Source organism: Myotis brandtii, unplaced genomic scaffold (genome assembly GCF_000412655.1).
Source record: "Myotis brandtii unplaced genomic scaffold, ASM41265v1 scaffold244, whole genome shotgun sequence".
In the NCBI taxonomy this organism is placed as follows: domain Eukaryota; kingdom Metazoa; phylum Chordata; class Mammalia; order Chiroptera; family Vespertilionidae; genus Myotis; species Myotis brandtii.
This window is the reverse complement of record NW_005359225.1, coordinates 1,545,941-1,566,562: the sequence shown is the minus strand read 5'-3', so window position 1 is coordinate 1,566,562 and position 20,622 is coordinate 1,545,941. Positions and strand designations below refer to the sequence as shown.

At 55.8% G+C, this 20,622-nt stretch overlaps 1 long non-coding RNA gene and 2 other non-coding genes across 3 annotated transcripts in view; 1 reads left to right on the top strand and 2 right to left on the bottom strand.

The window, feature by feature from the left end:
* LOC106726248 overlaps positions 1-2,394 on the bottom strand; it is a 9,821-nt gene extending 7,427 nt beyond the window's left edge. Inside the window, exon 1 of the long non-coding RNA XR_001362278.1 lies at positions 2,338-2,394. This is a non-coding gene — a long non-coding RNA (uncharacterized LOC106726248). The remainder of the gene's footprint in view (positions 1-2,337) is intronic.
* On the top strand, positions 1,663-1,734 carry TRNAP-AGG. Its single transcript has one exon. It is a non-coding gene; the product is annotated as a tRNA-Pro (tRNA).
* TRNAP-UGG lies at positions 1,962-2,033 on the bottom strand. The gene has a single exon. It is a non-coding gene; the product is annotated as a tRNA-Pro (tRNA).
* Positions 2,395-20,622: the final 18,228 nt, after the last annotated feature.

Here is a 20,622-nt window from a genome sequence, read left to right as displayed (position 1 = left end):
GGGGACCCTCCCCCATCCCAGCTGGTGGAGACACAGATGTGTGCAGGGGTCAGGCAGCCAGGGTGATGGGGAGTTTAGGAGCTGGGCCATGGGAGGCGGCCCTGACCCAGCTCAGGTCTGCCTTGAGGAAGTGGTGCTGAAGCAGAAAGGGCAAGGCTGGGAATTTACAGGAAGCCGGGAGCATCCTTGACAGAATGAGCAGCTGTGAATGGCACCATGGCCTGGGGTGTTCAAGGTGGAATGAGGAGGGCCAGGTGAAAGGTGATGGGGGAGAAGCCTGGCCTCAGAGGGCCCAGAGTGGTGGATAAAGAGTTTCACCATTATTCCCAGAATTCCGGGGAGACCGGAATTGGAAGCAAGTGTGAACTGTCCATGAAGAAGGCCTTTCTGGGCGTATAGAGGGCCTGGGCAGAGGAGGTGAGGTCCTGGGGGTGTGTCCAGGCCACAGCCTCGTTTAGCAGCAACCACAGCCAGCCAGGGCCCAGACTGAGGTCCTGCAGACCAGTCCACAGCTCTGGGCTAGGCAGAGGACACAGCCAGTGTGGCTACCACTGAGCAGGGGGTTTGGGAGGCTGGCCTGACTCATCTGTGTCCCCAGGGCCCAGCCCAGGGCTGGGGCAGAGCAGACGGCAGTAAAAGCATGTTGTGGAGTGAAAGAAGCCTTTACAAATGCTTCTAGTAGACCGACTTGAGGTATTTCTTCCTGCCCGCACATCCTTCAACCTGGGAATAAGGAAGTGTGGGGCTCCCTGGGCAACTAAAGACACAGGGCACAGATGAAAGGGTTTGGGAGCTGGGGAAAAGCCCCTCCCAGCCTTTACTGCCTCATTTTCCCCATCTTGGATTCAGGGTGTGAGTGTGTTTGTGTAATGGCAAGCGTTTTAAATTGTCTGTAACTGGCTAAACCGCTGGTAGCCTTTGTGTTGGGGACTAGCAAGCCCACTAACCACTCACGCTCCAGGGCCTGCGTGTATGCACGGTGGGGAGATCCCAGCTCATCCTCACTCCCCCTCCCGGGCAGTGACAGAGGGGAGGTCTTGTTAACCCATGTCTCCACCGGAACACACGGGCTCTTTTTCCCAGGGACCCCGAGGAGACAAATGGTGGAGATTCCTGGGATCCCTGATTCTCTAGGTAGGTCTAGCCTGCCTGTTGCCCACAATGGCTTCTATGAGCGACTTGGCCCTTGAACGCAGAGGCCAAAGGCAGAACGAGGTGCCAGGCACTCTACATTCTAGGAGGTCCCACTGGTGGTCGGCATCATGCCGATGCTAATGCTGATGTTAGTGAGACCCACGCGTTAAGGGAGCTCCCTACCGGACTCCGCGAAGATCCGGGGGTCCCAGCCCCGTCCTCCCACCCCTAGCCCGGGGCCAGCGTCCCCGGGGATTTCCCGGCTCCCGAGTCCGGCGTAAACCTGCAGTTCCACGTCTGCAGGCACCACCTTTCCCTAGCGCACGGCGGAATGAGGACTCTGTCTCCGCGAGGGACCCACAGCTCTCCGCCAAAGAGCGAGTCTCGGGGTCCTAGGTCCGATGCCGCGGAGGCCAGTGGTCCGGGTGCCTGTGCGATCAGCCAGGAGAAACCCAGGGCGGAACTGCGCAAGCACTAGGGCGGCTCCCACTCTTCTTCCATAGAGAAATGAGGGTCGCCAAAAGCAGCGGCTCGTTGGTCTAGGGGTATGATTCTCGCTTAGGGTGCGAGAGGTCCCGGGTTCAAATCCCGGACGAGCCCGTGTTTTTTTCCCCCCTCTGGGTCACGTTTCCGATTTCTAAACATTTCTCGACCTGAAAGAATCCTTCAGGAAAAATTCTTGAGAAAGATAGCAGAGTAAGAGCTCGCTGTGGCTTTTCGTCGCCGCTTCGGCCTCTTGAAATTATATCGGGCTCTATTCCATGGTCACTAGGACTCGATTACTCAGCTACGCGTTGCAGCACAATTTTAAAAAGTTGGGACAAAAGGGGCTCGTCCGGGATTTGAACCCGGGACCTCTCGGACCCAAACCGAGAATCATACCCCTAGACCAACGAGCCAGCTGAGCAAGGAAGCGTCCTTGAACTTACCAGACTAAGCCATCACTGTGAGCATGCGCGCGCGCCTGCGCGCCCGGCTGCTTGGGAGGCTAACTTCGCAGATGGAAATATGGGCGCCCCCGCCGGCCCCTGACCGGCGCCCTGGCCGCAGAGTCAAGCAGGAATGCGGGGCCGCCAGTGTGATCCCGCCTTTGCTCCCAGAAGCTTGCGACTCCTCATTCTGCCTGGAAACGCTCTTTCCTCCCGCTCCCTCCCCTCCCTCTCCGCCTCCCCGCGGGACCATCCCTGCCCCGGGCGCCCTGACCTGAGCCGCCGCCTCTTGTTGCGGCGTCCGGCCTTGGGTGGTTTTCAAAACGTCTGCCTTTCAGGCAGCATGTGTGACACAATGCATCAGTCCCCAGCTGCAAAGTGTCAGTCCAGGGCCGAGCGAGGAGTGCGCGGGGCGGCGGGTGCGGGCGGTGCAGGGGGGCTTGGCGTTCCCCGGTGGGCGAGGGCGAGCGAGGCGGCCTTGGCTCTGGGGCCGACAGCCGGGCGAGGGTTCGTAGGGAAGGGGCGGCAACCGAGGGCGGAGGCCTTCCGCCGCCCTAAAACGAGGAGGAGACGACGGCAGTGTCACCGAGGGCACACCGAGTCGGGAGATCGGAAAGCAACAGGAACAGCACTGATTGCACTCGGGCGGATGCGGTGGCCTGGCGCGGGCCACGAGCTCTCTGCTGGACTCGTCGGGGTTGTTTGTGTGGGAGGTGGTGGTGGGGAAAGTGGGAGTGGGGGGCAGAGGTTGCATTCGTGAGCATCACCCCCGAACACGAATCTTCAGATTGCCTGTGATCCTCTCAGCTCAAGGTTCAGCCCGACCCCTGCTTTTCTCTTACCCAGTCCCTAGACTGGAAGCTCTGTGGGGCAGGAGCCGGTGAGGTCTCTCTGACCGCCGGGCATGGGACAGTGCTTATCATTATAACCACAAAACCAGCCGCAGGGGTTTCACAAGCGATGTTCTATTTAATTCTCTCAAACACTCCTCCAGGTAAGAATAGGATTCCCATCTTGCTGGTGAGCTAGGAGATCAGAGGGGTTCAATGTCTTTCGCAATTCCACACAGCTGGGCCTGAAATTCAGGTGTCAGGCATCTCTCCCTGCCGGCCTTGCTTTCCTCCCATAGGTACATCTCCTTGTGCATGTTTACCTCATATTTATATTCACGTTTGTTTTTCAGGAAATATCTGAAATTGTGTGGAAACAAATTATAAAGAAAAGGGCAGTTCCCGACATTCATATGTCCCTGAGTCACTAACCCCCAAATAACTCCTGGCTCTGCTGCATTTTGCTGCTTCTGAAAATGACATTACTTCAGTCTGTCCCAGCAAGCCTTCCATTTTATGTACATTCCTGTCTGAACACTTGAGAAGGGCTTACAGAGCGGGCCAGCAGCTTTGTGGGTTTTTTTTTTTTAAGCTGCACAGGAGTGAATGAAGGAAGATAGACATATCTTAAGATATTAAGCACCTTACCATGTGCCAACCACGATAGAAGGCATTTTACAGATATTTTCTAATTGAATTCAATAGCCATGTCAGGGGTGTTTTATAGTTCTCCCCATTTCACAGATAAGGAAGTTGAGGTCATGGACGTGGGGTGACTTGTCTAGTCATCTGTTGAAATCAGGGTCATTTATTTATTCAACTGACTCCTGATGCCAGACCCAGGGCCAGGGGCTGGGATTTCTTAGTATCTGGGTCTGTCTCTAGCATTAAGAGTTCTTTCCACCATACTCCAACCTTTGAAAAAATGTTTCCCTCACCCGCTATGAGGCATATGTGCTGTCACTCTAGTTCATTCTCTTCCTCCCTTCAGCCTTTTCCTCATTCATACCTTATGGACTCCTTCTATAGTTCCCCTCATTCAAACCATTCCGGAAATGCCACCTCCTACAGGAGGTCTTCCTTGACTGCTCCCACCCACAGTCCCCTCCATCTCCTCCCTCTTGTATATGCTCTCCGTCACATGCACTTGTTCCTTGGCCACTCCAAACAGGGAGCTCCTTGAGGGCAGAGTGTGGCCAATTGCTCTCTGGGAAATGCGTCCAACTGCTAGGTGCTTGGGGAAAGCTTGCTGATTGATCAGCAATCACTGAATAAGAGAGAGCATGGGAACTAGAAAATACTTTGGAATAAAATATAAGACAGACCTGGGTTCACACACAGCCTGTGTCACCGTGTCACTGCGCAGCTCCCTGCCTCTCTCTGAACGTCAGTTCGCTCTTTGTAACATGGGGATCATGATCCCTGCCTCCCTCACAACCCTGCGGAGAAGTCAGGGTGAGGATGGGTATGCAAACTGTATCCTTTACAGAGTTGTCTGTCCATTGTGTGTCCTGGGGCAAGACATGGCCCTCTCTGGGACCTTTTCCTCTCTGATGCCCCAGATGACCACCAAGGTTCCTTCTGGCCCCACCATGGCTTCAGCACATGAGAGCTTGGTGTTGAGGACTTCAATCTTCCCAGTGCCTCAGCCTACAGAGGCCCTGACAGGCCAGGCCTCTCCAGCTGGCCAGCCCAGGCCAGGGATGCTCCTTCCCAGGGCTCCAGACTTTCTGGAGCCAGGCAGGGAGGGACTGGAGGTGGGTCAGACCTGGAGCCCCACAGAGTTCGCTGTCCTACCAACCTGCACGTGAGGGGGCATCCTATGAAGTCAGGACAACCTGGGAAGAAGGTCTCAGACACAAAGGCCCAGCTAAGGGGCTGAGGACAGAGCTTCTGACTTGCCTCAGGGCCTTGCTACAGCCCTGATTTGCTGCTGGATGACCTTGGTTTTCTCCTCTGTAGGGGAGGGGTCATGGGAGATCATGACAGATGTCACTCTCCCTCCCTGCCCCCTCCCCCCCACTGCCCAGCCTAGGCCACACCATCTCTCCCCTGGACTATGCCAATGGCCACCTCACTGACCTCCTGACTTTCAAATAATGCCTTTGGGTACATGTGGCTAAGTAGCTACCACTTCCTTCCACCTAAAATGAAGACAGAGACATGAGGCCTGACCTTTAGCAGCAGAGCCTGGAGCAGGCTGGTACTACACTCCCACTATCAAGTCAGGCCTGGGCACCAGGCTGTCTTGTTGCCTTCAGCCAGCCTTGCCTTCTCTCCCACCTCCTGCTTAGAGGGGAGGGGGTGACACTGGGGGGAGGGGGAGAGATACTGCTGCTTCAGTGACTGAGGCTATAAACAGCATCCCCAAAGGGGTAGACCCTTTGTCCCCAAATATCACCATTTTACCACTCTCTCGCACTGCCTGAATTACCTCCATTAAGTCACTTCTTTGGGTTAAGGTATTGAAAGCCTTTAGTAAAATGAAGGGACCTGTTCCTCTCTGATGCCCCAGATGCCCAAGTTCTCTAGACTTCTCATGAAATACCAGTTGAGTGGTATTTCCTGAGAGGGTTAAGGGCTGAGGATGAAGATGGGTGAATCCAGTTGTTCTAAACTTTTCTAAAGCTCTGGAACCTTTAATTAAACAATTTACTGAGTAGAGCTGTTCTTGTCAGAAAAGGAGGCAGGTGTTGGCTGAAGTCCCAGGCATCAGTCGTGGGCTCAGAGGGGCTCCCAGGAGAGTGGCCCTGAGCAGTCCTGAGTGAGTGGCTGGGTTTTGCCTGGGGGGACACGGAAAGAGCATCCCAGGTGGAGGGACATGCTTGGCCAACAGTGTGGTGGTGGGAGGGCAGGCGGGCTGATGGGGGATGCAAGCCTGTGGGGAGGGGACCTAGAGAGCCTGCAGCTCCTCATGGGTCCAGCTCTTGGGCTGGCGGAAGAGGGTGGGGGCGGGGCAAGTCCTGGACACATGGGGGTTTCCACCATCAAAGCATGTCCAGCCTAAGAGACCTGCATCCACACTGGGTGCTCAGGGCTCTGGGCAGGTGGGGTGAAGCACAGGGGCTGGGGGAGCCTGGGTAGGGACCCTGACTAGTGGGGGGACAGAGAAGGCTTCCTGGAGGAGTTACTTACTGTCCATGCTGCATCTTAGAGTGGGTGCCAGCACCTGGAGGAGGCCTTCGGGCACAGGGGCTGCGTGCTCTCTCTAAGGCAGGTTCACAGCAGAGGAGTCCCCCCCAACCTCCACCCCGGCCCTATGCCAGTGGCTCCCTGTGCGCTGGGCTTCCTCCCTCCACTTTCTCCTACCCTCCCTGTCTCAATTCCTTCCTTGACCTCTCCAGGACCCCCCTTCCACTTCCTCCTTGACCTCTCCAGGACCCCCCTTGGTGCCCAGACTTCTCACGTGTGGGAGACACGCATCAACACCCACGTGATCCGTGATCCAGGCCTGCCAAGCTCTCCAGCCTCCAAGAGGCAAAGGAAAGCGAGGCCGGGGGCATGGGGGGCCGGCTGCCTCCTCCGGATGGGGCAAGCGGAACTTCCTGAGATAAGGGTGGCCAACAATGGGGGGCTGTGTGGTGGGGTCTATCTCCCGGCCAGAGGAAATGAGTGGCCTCCGCACCATTAATCCGCTGAGGCCTGCAGCACCCTCTCGGAGGGTGATCCGGGTGAGGGGTAGTTATTCCCAGCCCCACCCGCTGTCCCAGTTAGAGCGGTTGGGCCTGTCACTCCAGGCCTGCCCCCTTCCAGGACCATACATATAAGTAGGGGTCTGGGGGGCAGGGACAGAAGGAGGGGCAACTAGGGTTGGGGAGCAGGGTCTGGGTTGGCTGCCAGACTGAGCTAACCTCTGTGGGACCCAGGAAAGTGCCTCACCCCTTCAGGGCCCCCGCCCCTCACTGATCCCTGGGCTCCCTCCCTCCCTGCTGCTCTGGAAGACTGAGGACACGACATGCCTGTAATTCTTGTCTTTCTGCCTTTCTCGGCACATGGGCCTCAGGACACACGCTTTGCCCAAATACGGGGATCTGATGGTGGGATTTTAGGCAGCACGCAGGCTGCTAGCAGGAGTGTCTGGGCTTTCTGAATTGTCATAGCCACTGCGACTAAAGGGAATGAGGAGAAGGCACAGCCCTGCACTGTTCTGGGCCTCAGGGTCCCGTTCAGCACCATGAAGGGGTGGGACTCGTTGGCCATCCTGTGGAGGATGAGCTGCTATGGTCAGTGACAGGGTGCGAAGCCACGGAGTTCCTATAGGCCTCACCCCAGAGCTCCATCTTGGCCACTAACCAGCTGTGTGAATCTGGGCAGGTCCCTTCCTGCCCCGGGGTCTTGGACTTTCTGCCCATAACCTGGGCCCCCTGGCCAGCCAGCTCACAGGAATTCTGTGACAATGGATGTAAAGGGGGCCCTGTATGTGACACAGGGAGGGCAGCTGTCTCTGAAGTGGCCTGGCTGGGGACTGCGTCCAGGGCCCGATCTCCAGGCCCAGAGGCCTGCCTTCCCCGCCTTCTCCCTCCCCATTTCCCACCTCTCATTCCTGCCCCCAACTGTTGGATGGGCACCCTAAGGGAAAGAGGTCAAGATTCCCAATTCAGCCCTAGCTGGTTTGGCTCAGTGGATAGAGCGTCGGCCTGCGGACTCAAGGGTCCCAGGTTCGATTCCGGTCAAGGGCATGTACCTTGGTTGCGGGCACATACCCAGTAGAGGGTAAGCAGGAGGCAGCTGATTGATGTTTCTCTCTCAACGATGTTTCTAACTCTCTATCCCTCTCCCTTCTTCTCTGTAAAAATATATTTCCAATCCAGGGGACACTGAAAACAATGGAAGGACCCATGGAAGCCCTTAGATGACCAAGACCAGCCTGTTCACAATGAAAGGAAAACTGAGGAAACAGAGGCTGAGAGTCACCCAGCACCACACAGCCAGCCGGTGGCCGAGAGGAGCTCGAATGCAGAGCTGCTCCTCACACACTGCTCAGGTCTGGGATGTGAGGCCTGGAAGGGCCGTGGGGCTCAGGTTCAGGTTGTCCAAATCCTCTCCTTGCTCAGAAGGAGAAACGGAGGCCTGGAATGGAGGAGCGCCTAGCCCAAGGTTGCCCCAAGAGCACTCTGGAACCCTAACCTCCCAAATCAGGATCCCTCTGGTCCTAGTGCTCCAATGGCCCATCTGGGATGATGGGGCCCCTCCTGCCCCCACCCCACCCCCAATTGCCTGCCATGTGCTACCCACAGTAGCAGTGAGAGAACAATGTGTTAGAGATCAAAACGGAAAGAACAACAACAATAAAGTACTAGTGTGAGCCCTTTCTCCATCATCAGGAAAGTTCTGCTGAGGTCAGCCTACCCCTCAGGACCCCCTTCTCCACCACCCACTGCTCCTGCTCCCTGCCAAGGGTTCTTTCTGGAAAATGTTGGAATGAGGAGGAGGAAGCGGGTGGCTTTGTCCCAGGAGGAGCTTGCCTCAGCTCTGGGGTCCCTGAAACACACCCGCCTGAGACACCCTGCCTGAAGGGAAGGGGCGGGGTGGGGAAGCGATGTGAATGTGTTTCCATGGCGATGGAGGAGGTGAGCACAAAGGAGGGGGTGCTGGGTGGAGAAGGGGCCAAAAGGAGGGAAGGGTAGGCAGTGGGGCCCAGTGACGGGATGTAGGAAGTCTCTTCTATGGTACCTGCCAGGAGAAGGACAGGAGCAAGAATGGGAACAAAAGGAAGTGAGTTTGGATGACAGGAAGTTAGGGCACATTCCCCGTGGACCAAGGAGGGTCCTGTCTGTTGAGTGGAGCACCTTGAGGGGCAAAGCCTTGCTGCTGAGGGGAGAGGGAGAGGGAGAGGGCGGGGGAGCTGACCAGGGTGTATACACATGTTACCACTGAGGACCCAACACAGGCGGATCCAGGCCCACAGCAACTCACAGCCTGATCACAGCTGGCACTTAGTGACCCAGGCAGCCTGACTCCAGAGTCAGCTCTTAATGATTACAATCTCCCCTTCATAGTAGCCCCTGATATCTATAGAGAACACAGGAAGTGCCAGGCACTGCACCAAGCCTTTTACGAGTGTTAACTTGTTTAAGCCTTCTAACATCCCTGTGGGGCACGTATGATTGATTACACACACAGACACACATGGATACACCTGGATACAGACGTACAAATGGGACACAAACCACTACACATGGATACACACACAGAGACACACACGGATACATATAGACACACGGCTAAGCACGGATACACAGACAGGCACAGGTTTGCATCCAACCTGGGGGAGCGTCTGGAGGGGGACAGTTAGATCCAGTCCCTTCTACCCATCAAGGCATCCATCCATTCACCCATCTAGCCATCAACCCATTCATCCATTCACCCATCTACCCATTGTACTCATCCATCCATTCACTCATCTACCCATCATATCCATCCATCCATTCATTCATTCATCCATTGTATCCATCCTACCATTACCTAGTATCTATAAGAGAGTACGTTAATAGATGTCAAAGTAACTGGTATAGACATAAAAACCCTACTATGCAGGTGCCCTCACAGGACTGGTAAGTTTCAAATGAGCTAATGGTTATGAACATTGTGTGTACATGGTTGTGCCATGGGACAGGCTTGTCACTCATCTCTAGAGCAGGGAGCACTGAGGCAAGTCCTCGGAGGCTTGAAGCCCCTTGGTGCCTTCTGGGAATCAAAGGATCCTGTCTGTCCGGAGAGGTGAGGAAGGGAGAGCGTGGGTGAGGCTGGAGGTGAAGACAGGGCTGGGCTGTGAGGCCCGTGGGGGTGGGTAAAGGAGCGCTGACTTTGTTCTGTGGGTGATGGGGCGCAAAGAAAGGATTCCCAGTGGGGAATTACAGGACTAGGTCTGCACAGCAGCTGGTGTGGACAGCCTTTCTGTCTCCATCAGGAAACTAGAGACCTTCAAAGAAGGAGAGGCCATTGGAGGCCAGGGCTGCTGAGCCATCAGTAGAGGAGAGGGCGCTCTGGTACTCCTTCGAGTTGGAGTCTGAAGCCACAACCAGGAGTTAAGCTGGAGATGTCTAGACGATCCAGACACGGGCATGGGCCCACGCCAGGGCCCACGGAGCATCCTGACACAGGACGAGCCTCTGAGCTGATTATTTATTTATTTTTTTAACTAAAAATGTCAATGACGTTAATGACTCAGGCATGACTGGATCCAGAACCTCAAAGGAGGTCATCAGTCTCTTGACTTCTGCTTCCCTTTGCTTTGCCTTCGAAGATTCTCAGAAGATTCGCTCCACGCAGAAGCCTCTGCAGCTCCGAGCTCACAGCTCACCAACAACTTCACGGGAAACCCGAGCGAAGTCCTGGAGTGACTTCATGGGCGTCCCTGTAGCCAGAGGCCGGAGGTGCTCCGACCAGTCAGGTCTCGGTCCTGCACCCACCACTTTAAGGCTGGAAGAGTCAGCCCACAGACGAGTGGCTGTTCCCAGAAGAAGGGAAAGGAAACCATAAAGGCCGGTGGTGCCCAAGCATTTCACTCTGTGCTCCACGTTCTTCCTAAGGCCGGGGATTCAGAGCTCCTTCCCAACGGGGCCTTCGTTGTCAGACACAGCTGAAGCAGGGGGTCAGCGGGCCCCCTGGCCGTGCCAGAGGAGGCGGGTGGACTCACCCCCTGTCTGACAGAGCCTGGTGGTGACTGGGTGGCAGGGTTGGAAGCTGAGGCTGGTTTGGAGGATCTGGAGGAAATTCAAGGGAACCAGACTGAGGGAGGAAGAGGAGTGCCCCTGCCGGCCACGCGGTTGGAGCCCCCAGGATAGAGTGGGCCCATCTCAGAGGGGACAGCACAGGGACTTGGAGGGCCCAGTAGTGCAGGGTGTTCACTGCACAAGGGATCCAGCGGAGGGGTGAGTGGGTGGTAAAGTCCTGGCACGGGCGGCCTCTGCCCAGACAGAGCACCTTTCTCTAACTTTCACAAAGGACCACAGAGGCTGGCGGGGGCCCCAGGGCCAAGGGAGAGCAGAAGGGGCCCTGGAAGGAATTCGGGGCTGAGAAGGCCGAAGCCCAGCAGGCTGCAGGACTGTCCATCGCTTGCTCTCTCGAAACACAGCCTGACTTTCCTCCAGGCAAGGAGAGGAGATGAGCTTGCTGAGGATACAGCCGGAGGGAATGGGAGCCCCTGGCTGATTCTGGAACCCCAATTGATTCAGGTGCTGGGTGGCCCCATGGCAGAGCTATGTGGCTTGGATGGAATGGGGGGGGTCTGCCAGGGCTGACCCTCAGTTCTGCTGCTGCTGTGCTGGGCTCTGCCAGGCAGTTCTCAGATGATCCATCTGAAAGGTGAGGCATCAAATGAGAGGGTGGCCACACTGCTTGCTTCCTGGGGGCCTGCGGGGGGCTGAGCTCAGCATCCGGCCTGGGCCTCAACCTGTCACTTGGTGGCAGTGGCATCTCAATGTCCCCCTCTAGCTCAGTGTCCTCATCTAAACAGAGATGGTATCTCCCGGCCAGCATGGCCCAGTGGTTGAACTTTAACCTATGAACCAGGAGGTGATGGTTTGATTCCTGGTCAGGGCACATGCCTAGGTTGCAGGCTTGATCACCAGTGTGGTGTGTGCAGGAGGCAGCCGATCAATGATTCTCTCATTGATGTTTCTATCTCTCTCTCTCCCTTCCTCTCTGAAATCAATAAAAATCTGTAATAATAAAAGCATAATATGGTAATTAGACCAGACAGACAAACAACCTTCCAGACGTCCTTCTAGACAACCTTCTGGACAAAGCCAGGGCTGAGAAAGCCAAGGCAAGCCGCTGTGGCTGCGAGGGCCGAGCCCCTTGCATGAATTTCATGCATTGGGCCTCTAGTATATTTATAAAGTAAAAAAAAAAAAGAGATGGTATCTGAGGCCTTCCCTCTGGGCCTTCCTTTCTCTCAGATCTGAATCCCTTACCTGTGTACCCACTTCACTTCCATCACCTCATCCGATTCATCCCTACCTGAATTAGGCAGATCTTACAGGGCGACAAACTGAGGCTCCAACATTGAGGCCAAGACTACACTGTCCCTGGAACCTGGGGCTATCTCCCTGTCCCTGGGCGCCTTGCAGCTGCTGTGAGCAGGACCAGATATCCTCTCAACCGGAGGGGTGTGGTGGGGAAGCAAGGGTAGGCCTGGAACTGGAACAGGAAGGGGTTCATGAGGCAACAGATCCCTCAAGGTGAAAGGGAGAGCTTTCTCCCATGATTTCTGGGGAGCCCCTACTTCTCCTGCCCCCCCCCCCACACACACCAACTTGCTCCCAGCCACCCATCTTCCCCACACTCCAGACAGTAGAGGCCCAGTCTGGATGCTGGAGTGACAGCCACCATTTGAGAGCATGGACCACGCCAGGCCCCCAGCTGAGCACGACACACACATCATCTCATTTAAGCCTCTCAGCAGCTCCACGAGGTACAGGAGCTTTCTTCCCAGTTCAAACGCGAAAACAGAAACCTGAGGAGGTCATGTCACTGCTTCAAGTCACAGTTAGCAAGTGCTGCGCCAGGGGCAGAACCTTTTCTAACAACCGTATCATCCCACATCCTGGCCGAGGTGGCCCCCACCGGTCCAGCCCTCAGAGCAGATGGCCGTCCTGCCTGCGGGGCCCACAGCACAGTCTTCTGGAGCCACAGGTCATCCTGGCCCTCGGACTGGGCAGCAGAGAGGGGAGCCTCTGCTGGACCGGACACAGCCTCCCCCAAGCTGCCCCTGGGGACCCCGAGGTCTCCTGCCCCCTGTCCTGTTCCAGGGACTCCATCTGCAGACCTCTGGGTCCTGGGGACCAGCTCTGCCTGCAGAGATGCGTGAGACTCCAACTAGGGAGCATCTAGTTTGGCCCTTCCCCAGTCCTCCCTGCTTCAGCCCTGGTCTCCACCATATCAGGGAAACAGTGCCGGAAGGGCCCTGGATGCCCCTGAGTGCACCCCCACTGCCAATAGGGGAAACTGAGGCTCTACAAGGGGTCCAGACTGCTCCAAAGCCTCAAGGCCTGGGACCCTGGTCTGTTCCTTTTCCCCTCTGCCGAGCCCTCCTGCCCTAGCTCAGCCACAGTGGGGCTCAGCCTGGTCTTAATGCCCAGAAACAACGGGGCTCCCCCTCAACCTGGAGAGGTGTGAGGGGAAGAGGAGGGCCAGGGAAGTATGTCTTCGAGGCCTAGAGGTGTGAGCAGAGGGCTGGGTGTGGTGTGTACAGTCAGAGCCTTCGGGCCAGCCCGGAGAACTGTGCGAACTTCCAGTCCGGAGCCAAAACTAATAGAGGTGAAGCAACCACCCCAGCGGCCTCCCTGTCACGGTTCCGCCCTAACCCCCAGCATCACCCGAGGCCTTCTCCGCCCACAGTCAATAGCCTGAACTTACTGGGTGACCGAGACTGAGCTCTGAACTCACAGCACCACCTTCCGCTTCTCACCCCCCAAGGAAAGAGGCCCAGAGTCCCCTGGGGGGCATCTACTTACGCCTCCAAGGGACTTGGGTCTCACTGCTCTGTGGAGAGCGGGGACCCTGGGCTACAGGGAGAGGGGCGCTGGCTGTATCAGGTGTGTGTGTGTGTGTGTGTGTGTGTGTGTGTGTGTGTGTGTGAGTTTTCTCATCCGTGAATCGGGGATTATACATTCTATCTGGCCTATGGAGTATTAGGATCATTTTTTTTTTTAATTGTGAGGAGATTAGTGGTTGTTTGCCAGGGGCTGGGGAAGAGGAAATGGGGAGTGACTCCTTGATGGGCACAGGGCATCCTTTTGGAGTGAAAAATACCTTCTGGAACTAGAGAGAGGAGATGGTTGCACACACAGTGACTGTCATGAATGGTAGCTTTATGTTTTGTGTATTTTAAAGCGATAAACTTCAAAATGAATGAAAAATAAAGCCATGAGGGCTGTTGTGATAGAAAAGGGGGGCAGTAACAATACCATTCATTGAACCTATGCCAAATGCAGGGTCCAGACAGGCGAGATGGTGGTGGGCTTGGGGTAAAGGGACCACTGGGCTAGTCCGCAAACCTTGCGCCCTTAGGAGAAGGGGGTGGGGTCTTCCTAGATCTGGCAGGAGGACAATGAGGCCCAAACAGAAGGGATCCCGCTCAGAGGCGCAGACAGCACTGCATTTCAGGGGGATGTAGGGAGCTATTTGCTGCTCACCTGCAACCCCCCCCCCGTGTCTGGGGATACCCCTCCCTGAGTGAGTCTTGGCAGGAGGTTGGACCCCAGGTCTCTGTCTGGTCCCTCTCCCCTCAACTCCACCCATCCCTGTATCAAGGGTGTGGCAGGGGACTAGGTTCAGCCAATGGGGTTTCTGGCTGGGGCTTTGCATCTCAGAGTGACTCAGTGCTACAGAGCCAGTGGGAGGAGGGTGAGGGGAAAGGTGGAGGAGAAAAGAAGTCAGCAAATTTATTCATTCAAGAAAATTCTACTGAGTGCTTACTACACACCAAGTACAGAATGAATGAATGAATGAATGAATGAGAAAATCAGTGGGTGGGTGTGTATGTTGGCAGCTCCCTTGGTGAACCTCAGGAGGCTGCCAAGTGAGCCGAGGGCTGGGCGGGGGACCCTGGGTGGGCACGTCCCTGAGTGGTCCTGGCTTGATCACACGGGTACCCATTAGTTCTCTCTCTCAGAGGCCAGGCAGGGGGGTCTGGGCCAGGGCAGGCTGGCCCCATAAAAGCCCTGATTTATGCGGCAGCTGCCTGTTGGCCGCGATGTCCCCTGTGCCTTTTATTTATCTGTGAGAGCCAGGTTGGGATCTGGCTCCTCTGTCCTCCCGGCTCCATGTGTTCCAGCCCCACACGGCGAGGAAGACGGATGCCTTGGAATTATTTTGCATGAAACAGCCGTGGAAAACGATTTGGACCACATTTGATTTCACCTCTTGTTCCGACATAATTCATTAGCCTGAAACGTGCAGCCGCTGGGGGCCTGGAGGAGCAGATGTTCCTGGAGGGGCAAGGGCTCCCCAGGCAGGGGTGGCAACCTCACGGGGCAGGGTCAGAGCACGGCTTCTGCTGCCCAGGCCTGGCCCTGGCCCCACCAAAGCCCCTCGGGACTGAGAAACTCCGGGAGCCCTGTTGGTCCTCGGGTTCCCCCACCTGGGAAACGTGGGTGAGGAGCCTACCTCCCGGAGCTGCACTGAGGACTGAATGAAGTCACTCAGAGCAAGCACTTAGCATAGTAAGATTCAATAGACGTTTGCTATTATTCCTGGAAGGGATGATTGTTTAAGAAAGGTTAGAGAATGAGTAGAAGCGCACAGGATGAAGAGGTGTGTGTGTTTTGTGCCTAGGCATGAGCGAAGACGGGGAGGGGAGAGCCACAGCTTCCAGCGGTGCGGTAGGCACGGAAAGGAGGAGGCAGGCAGCTGGGAGAAGAGGAGGCCAGAGAAGTTGGTGGCCCAATTATGAAGGGGCGTGGATGCCGGGGCAACAGGGAGCCATAGAGGATGAGCCGGGGAGAGACACAGTCTGATTCCCCCTTTGCAAAGTCACTGGGGCTGCAGAGCCAGCTGAAAGGCCCCGCATACATTTGCTAGGGCTGCCCTAACGAAGGACCACACCGGGATGGCTTAAACAACAGCAGCAATCTGTTCTCTCGCAGTTCTGGGGGCGAGAGGTCCAAAGTCAAGGTGCTGGCCGGCCACTCTTTCTCGGCAGTTTCTAGAGATGACTGCCTGACCTCTTTCTAGCTCCTGGTGGTGGCGGCAGCCCCGGCAGCCCCGACCTGCAGCTACGGCACTCCAGGCTCTGCCTTTGTTGTCACATGGCACTCTTCCCTGTGTCTGTGTCTTCTCTTCTTATAAGGACACGGGTCACACTGGATTTAGGGCCTACCCTTCCCCAGTGTGACCTCATCTTAATTACAGTCATGTTCACAGGTCCCTGGGGTTAAGATTTCAACATATCGGGGCGGGGCACAATTGAACCTGAAACAGGCCCAGGTATCCCCTCTGTCCTCCGCCCTTCAGGCCTGAGGGAGCCCAGGGCTCTGGGTCCAGGACCCATTCAGTGAGGAGTGCTCCTCCTGTTGGTCGGGAGCAGTGTGGGGAGCACAGCACCAGGGGAATGTAGCAGCCCCAGGGAGTCAGGGGAGTGGGAGGCTGTGACCAAGAAGGGAGGAAAGGAACCTCTAAGGCCATGGTCCACAGTGGAGATTTGAGGCCCAAGCCAGGGTAGGCACCTGGGATGGAGAAGGGGGAGGCCCCTGGGATGGAGAGGGGGGAGGCCCCTGGGATGGAGAGGAGGGAGGCCCAGGGAATGGAGAGGAGGGACGGCTTTGAAGCTCTTGGAGAGGGAACAACTCATCATCAGTCCTTCTGGTGCAGCAAACTGGAGGGTTAGAGAAGGGTGACTGCCAGGAGAGCTCAGGCAAGAAGCAGAAGCCAAGGGAGCAAAGAGAGCAGGGCGGGCCGGCCCAGCCTGGGGGACCAGAGCAGTCCCTGGGGTCCCTCGGGCAGCTCTGAGAGGTCAGCCTTGCTGCCACGGGTTACAGGAATGGAGGGGTGTCTTTGAAAGGCCCTCAGCTCCTCTCTCCAGCCCTGGGCAGAGAGAATCCTCTGAGGCTGCCCATCTGGGATACAGGACAGGGAAGTGGTGGCATTCATGGGGAGGAAGGATGGGAGAACTGCCCAGGAGGGAACCCTGTGCATGGGAGATAAGGACCTCATAATGCCTATGGGGTTAAAGGAATGTTCATTCTTCCAACCCCGGCAGGGCATGTGTCCTGTAAAACCGAGAATTTCAAGGGTGACAGGAGATGAGGATGGCAGCGGGAGGTGGTATTGGAGTTTGGAACCCTCTGGAAGGGCTGGGGTAGAAGAGGTGGGAGAGCAAAGTGATGGGCTTAAGGCAATGGGAACAGGTGTGTGTGTGTGTGTGTGTGTGTGTGTGTGTGTAGGGGACATGGCCCGGAAGAGAGAGGGGCACCAAGAGAAGGAGGGGGGTTTAATTTGCAGGGAGGACAACTAATTATACCCGTGTGGAGAGGGGATGTCTCAGAAACCATGGACAAATGGGAGGATGGGTGCTGCTGTAGTGAACGCGGAGGTGAGGCCCCATAGGATTACGGGGTTCTCCCAGGTTTAAACTACAATACATCAGCTGCTCTAGTAAGACTCTTGGGGGGGCTTAGGCCCAAAGGGTTATTCACCTTAAGGACTGGTGTTCCTGGAGCCCCTGGGAGGGATGAGAGCCAACCGTGGTCTCTTGAGGACTGGAAAAGCAGCCAGGAGCTGAGGGGGCAGGGCCAGGGCACTTCCTACCACAGCCCCTCTCTTTGAAGCTGGCTTCCTGGGTTCAGGAGGACAGACAGACCCTCCCTCTGTTCCTCAATATCCTCCAGGTTTGGAGTCTGACTGAGGGCCAGGGCTGCCTCCAATCTGAGCCCTATATTTAGCAAGACAACATGTGATTGGGCCAGCCCAGGTCAGGTGTCCATGCTGATCCAATCAGGAGAGGGGATCCGGGTCTTGAACAGGCTGCGTGGCCCCAGGAGTTCTCACCAGGCCACCCCCCCCCACCCCCCCGCAGAAGGTATCTGCATACCAGCAAAAATCAAAGATGAATCAACTTAAAAGCAGAAAACAAGTTCACAAAGGGAGTATACATAACACATTAAAAAACAAAACAAAACACAGAAAACCACAGGCACGGGGGGAACCCAAAGCAGGACAGAGAAAAGGCAACTGCCACATGTCCAAGCTCTACCACAAGGGCATCGAGGCCCCCGCTGACGCCTCTCGGGGCTGGCACCCACACGGGTCATGACGGGGAGAAGAGCAGAGAGTAGTGGGCTTGGTTGCTTGGCATAGCGTGGGCCCTGATCCCCACCCCGGGGTGTGCCCCTGGCAATCTGGTCCCCTCTCGAAACTTCCATTTCCTTGTCAGATCAATAGGCCCTTCCCCCTCAGGCAGTGGCCCCGACTAAAGGAGAGGATGAATGTCAAGGGGCTGGCCAAGGTCTAACAGCAGTAGGCACTCGGCATTTACTAGTTCTCTCCATAGTTCACCACCTACACCAGGGTCTCACAGACTTAAAGATAGGCCCTGCTCCTCGGTGAAGATCAACCCACGGTGCTTCTTGCCCCACATGAGTGTCAGGGCCTGCTTTACCTGTACCTGCTATTTCCCCTGGAAGCCAGAAGCACATCCAATGTGCGCACAGGCTGCTGGCCAAGCCCACCTGCGTATTGCTTGTGCCTAGACCAGTGCCCTGGGAGGCGCTAAGGGCCCTAGTAAGGCCAGCCACCATCAGTGTCACGTGTCCCTGGCATCCGTGTTGCGGATCTGGAAGCATTGGCTCTCGCCTGGTCTCCTCACCGCCTCCTTCTCTGGCGGCTGCAGGGAGAGAGCGAGCTCTCCCTGGATGTTTGTCTGACAGACGTAAACACGGGCCTGGAGCTGCTCTCTGCACTGCTGGCTGCTGGCTCACAGGATAGAAATTCCATCTGCCTGGGTCTCCAAGGAGGGCCCTTCAGCACAGGCCTGGGAACCACACGCCCCTGGGGGAGCCTGGAGCCCTGAGTTCATTAGTTGACCCCTCCCTGTCCCAGCCTAGCTGGGGGCTGCTTGGAACACCCAGTTCCTCCTGGAATCTCTATTTGGGTTTGGTTTGGGGTTGGTGTTTGTTTCCATTCAAGGCAATTTGATCACAACCCAGCACCCAACTCCCCTCCCCCCAACCTCCCCTTCACCCGCATCCCTGCCCCTCTGGAGGGCGCTTGGCTTTGCTGACATGCTGACGGGGCAGGGTCCTCCAGACCTCCCACCAAGGCAGGGGAGGTTCCATTGAGTTTGATGTCCTGAAAGGACGCCCCCAGCCTCAATCCCCCCCAATATGAAAATAAGCCAGAGACTGTAAAGTCAAATTGCTACCTGGTGGAGTAAAACAAACAAACAAACAAACACCAGCCCTGGCAGGTGTGCTCAGTGGTTAGAGTGTCAGGCTGCTCACTAAAGGGTCTCGGGTTCAATTCCTGGTCAAGGGAACATAACTGGGTTGCAGGTTCAATCTCCTTCCCCAGTCGGGGAGCATGCAGGAGGCAACTAATCGGTGTTTCTCTCTCACATCCATGTTTTAAAAATTAATAAAATAAATTTTAAAAGCCTTAAGGAGATGGAATAGCTGGGGTCTGAGACACCTCTTGGCCAAATCCTTACCGTGTGACTAGAATAAGGCACACCTCTCTGGGAGGCAACTGCAATGAGAAGGCACACATGACAGGTGGACCAGATGGCCATTACCTTCCGTCCAAAGCACAGTCGATTAATATTCTTTGTCTTTAATATGTATCAGGACCTCTGGCCCACACTGTGCTTTGGTTAAAAAGTGAATACATTTTAGCCCTGCCCTCAAGAAACTGGGGGCCTGGGAACCACGTCCTAGATGAGTAAAGAGCCTCGGAGAGCAAAGACACACCGAGGAGTTGGAGGTGAGCCAGGCCCTGAACCAAGAGTGCTACTCTCTGTACTTTACAGATGAGGACACAGGCTTAGGCAGTTGTGTAAACAGCCCAGATTTATTGTCAGGGAGGGTTTGCGGGGTAGGCGTGGGCACCCAAAAAAGGCTAACCAGAAGCTACTCTCTGTACTTTACAGATGAGGACACAGGCTTAGGCAGTTGTGTAAACAGCCCAGATTTATTGTCAGGGAGGGTTTGCGGGGTAGGCGTGGGCACCCAAAAAAGGCTTAACCAGAAGCCTCTCTGTCCCCTTCCCTGTGGCCTGAGATCAAGGGCCCCCGTGTGGCTCATGGCCTTGGCCCGGGTTTATCCCCAGACACCGGGTTGCCCTCCGCCTGGGGATCACCAGAGCTTTTCAGAGAGCCTGATGGTGTTTGAGACTCTGAATGCCTCATGTCAGAGAAAGCTTAGGACACTGCTAAGACACAAGCTACCGGTTTATTGATCACCTGAAAGTGTTACGCTGCGACGAAACCAGAGGGCAGAGGTGCAGTCCCGTGTCCAGGTCCCAGAGGTGAGGAGGTTTGTTCCGTTTTGTGTAGGCCAGGAGCCTTCCCTGCTGCTCACTTGCTCTGAGACCCTGGGGTTTCCATGGTGCCTCAGTCAGCTCGGGCTGCGATAACAAACCGTCATAGGCTGGGTGGCTTCAATGACGGACTTTCATTTCTCACGGTTCTGGAGGCTGGGAAATCCAAGACGCAGGTGCTGGCCAACTTGGTGTCCAGTGAGGGCACGCGTCCTGGTCCACAGATGGACATCATCTTGCCGTGTCTTCACATGCGGAGAAAAAATTGTATCTCCTGTGTTTCTTCTTATAAGGGCACTAATCCCATTCGGGAGGCCTTCCCCCTCATGACCTCATCACCTCCCGCTGGCCCCACCTGATACTGTCACCTGGAGATTAGGGCTTCGATATATGAGTTTAGAATATAATCATTTAGTCCGTAGCATATGGATGAACCCCAAGGGCACTCCAATGAGCATGTGGACTCTTGGGTCCAACCTGATGTTCTTGGCACCAACATGCTGATTCTGGGATTCCATATGCAAAGTTTCCATATTGTAGAAGGAATCCCTGGCTTTAACATAATGTAATACTAAGACATCGTTATTGTGGCTTTCTATGATTCAGTGATTATAGGATTCTAGCATTACATTAGTCTAAGGTTCCATTACCTTGTGATTCCAAGCTCTTAGAATTCCATGTTCCCCTGAGAGCTTGGGCTCCGAGGAATAGGAAAACCCAGCCCTGGTGGTACCAAAGTGTGTGTGGCGGGG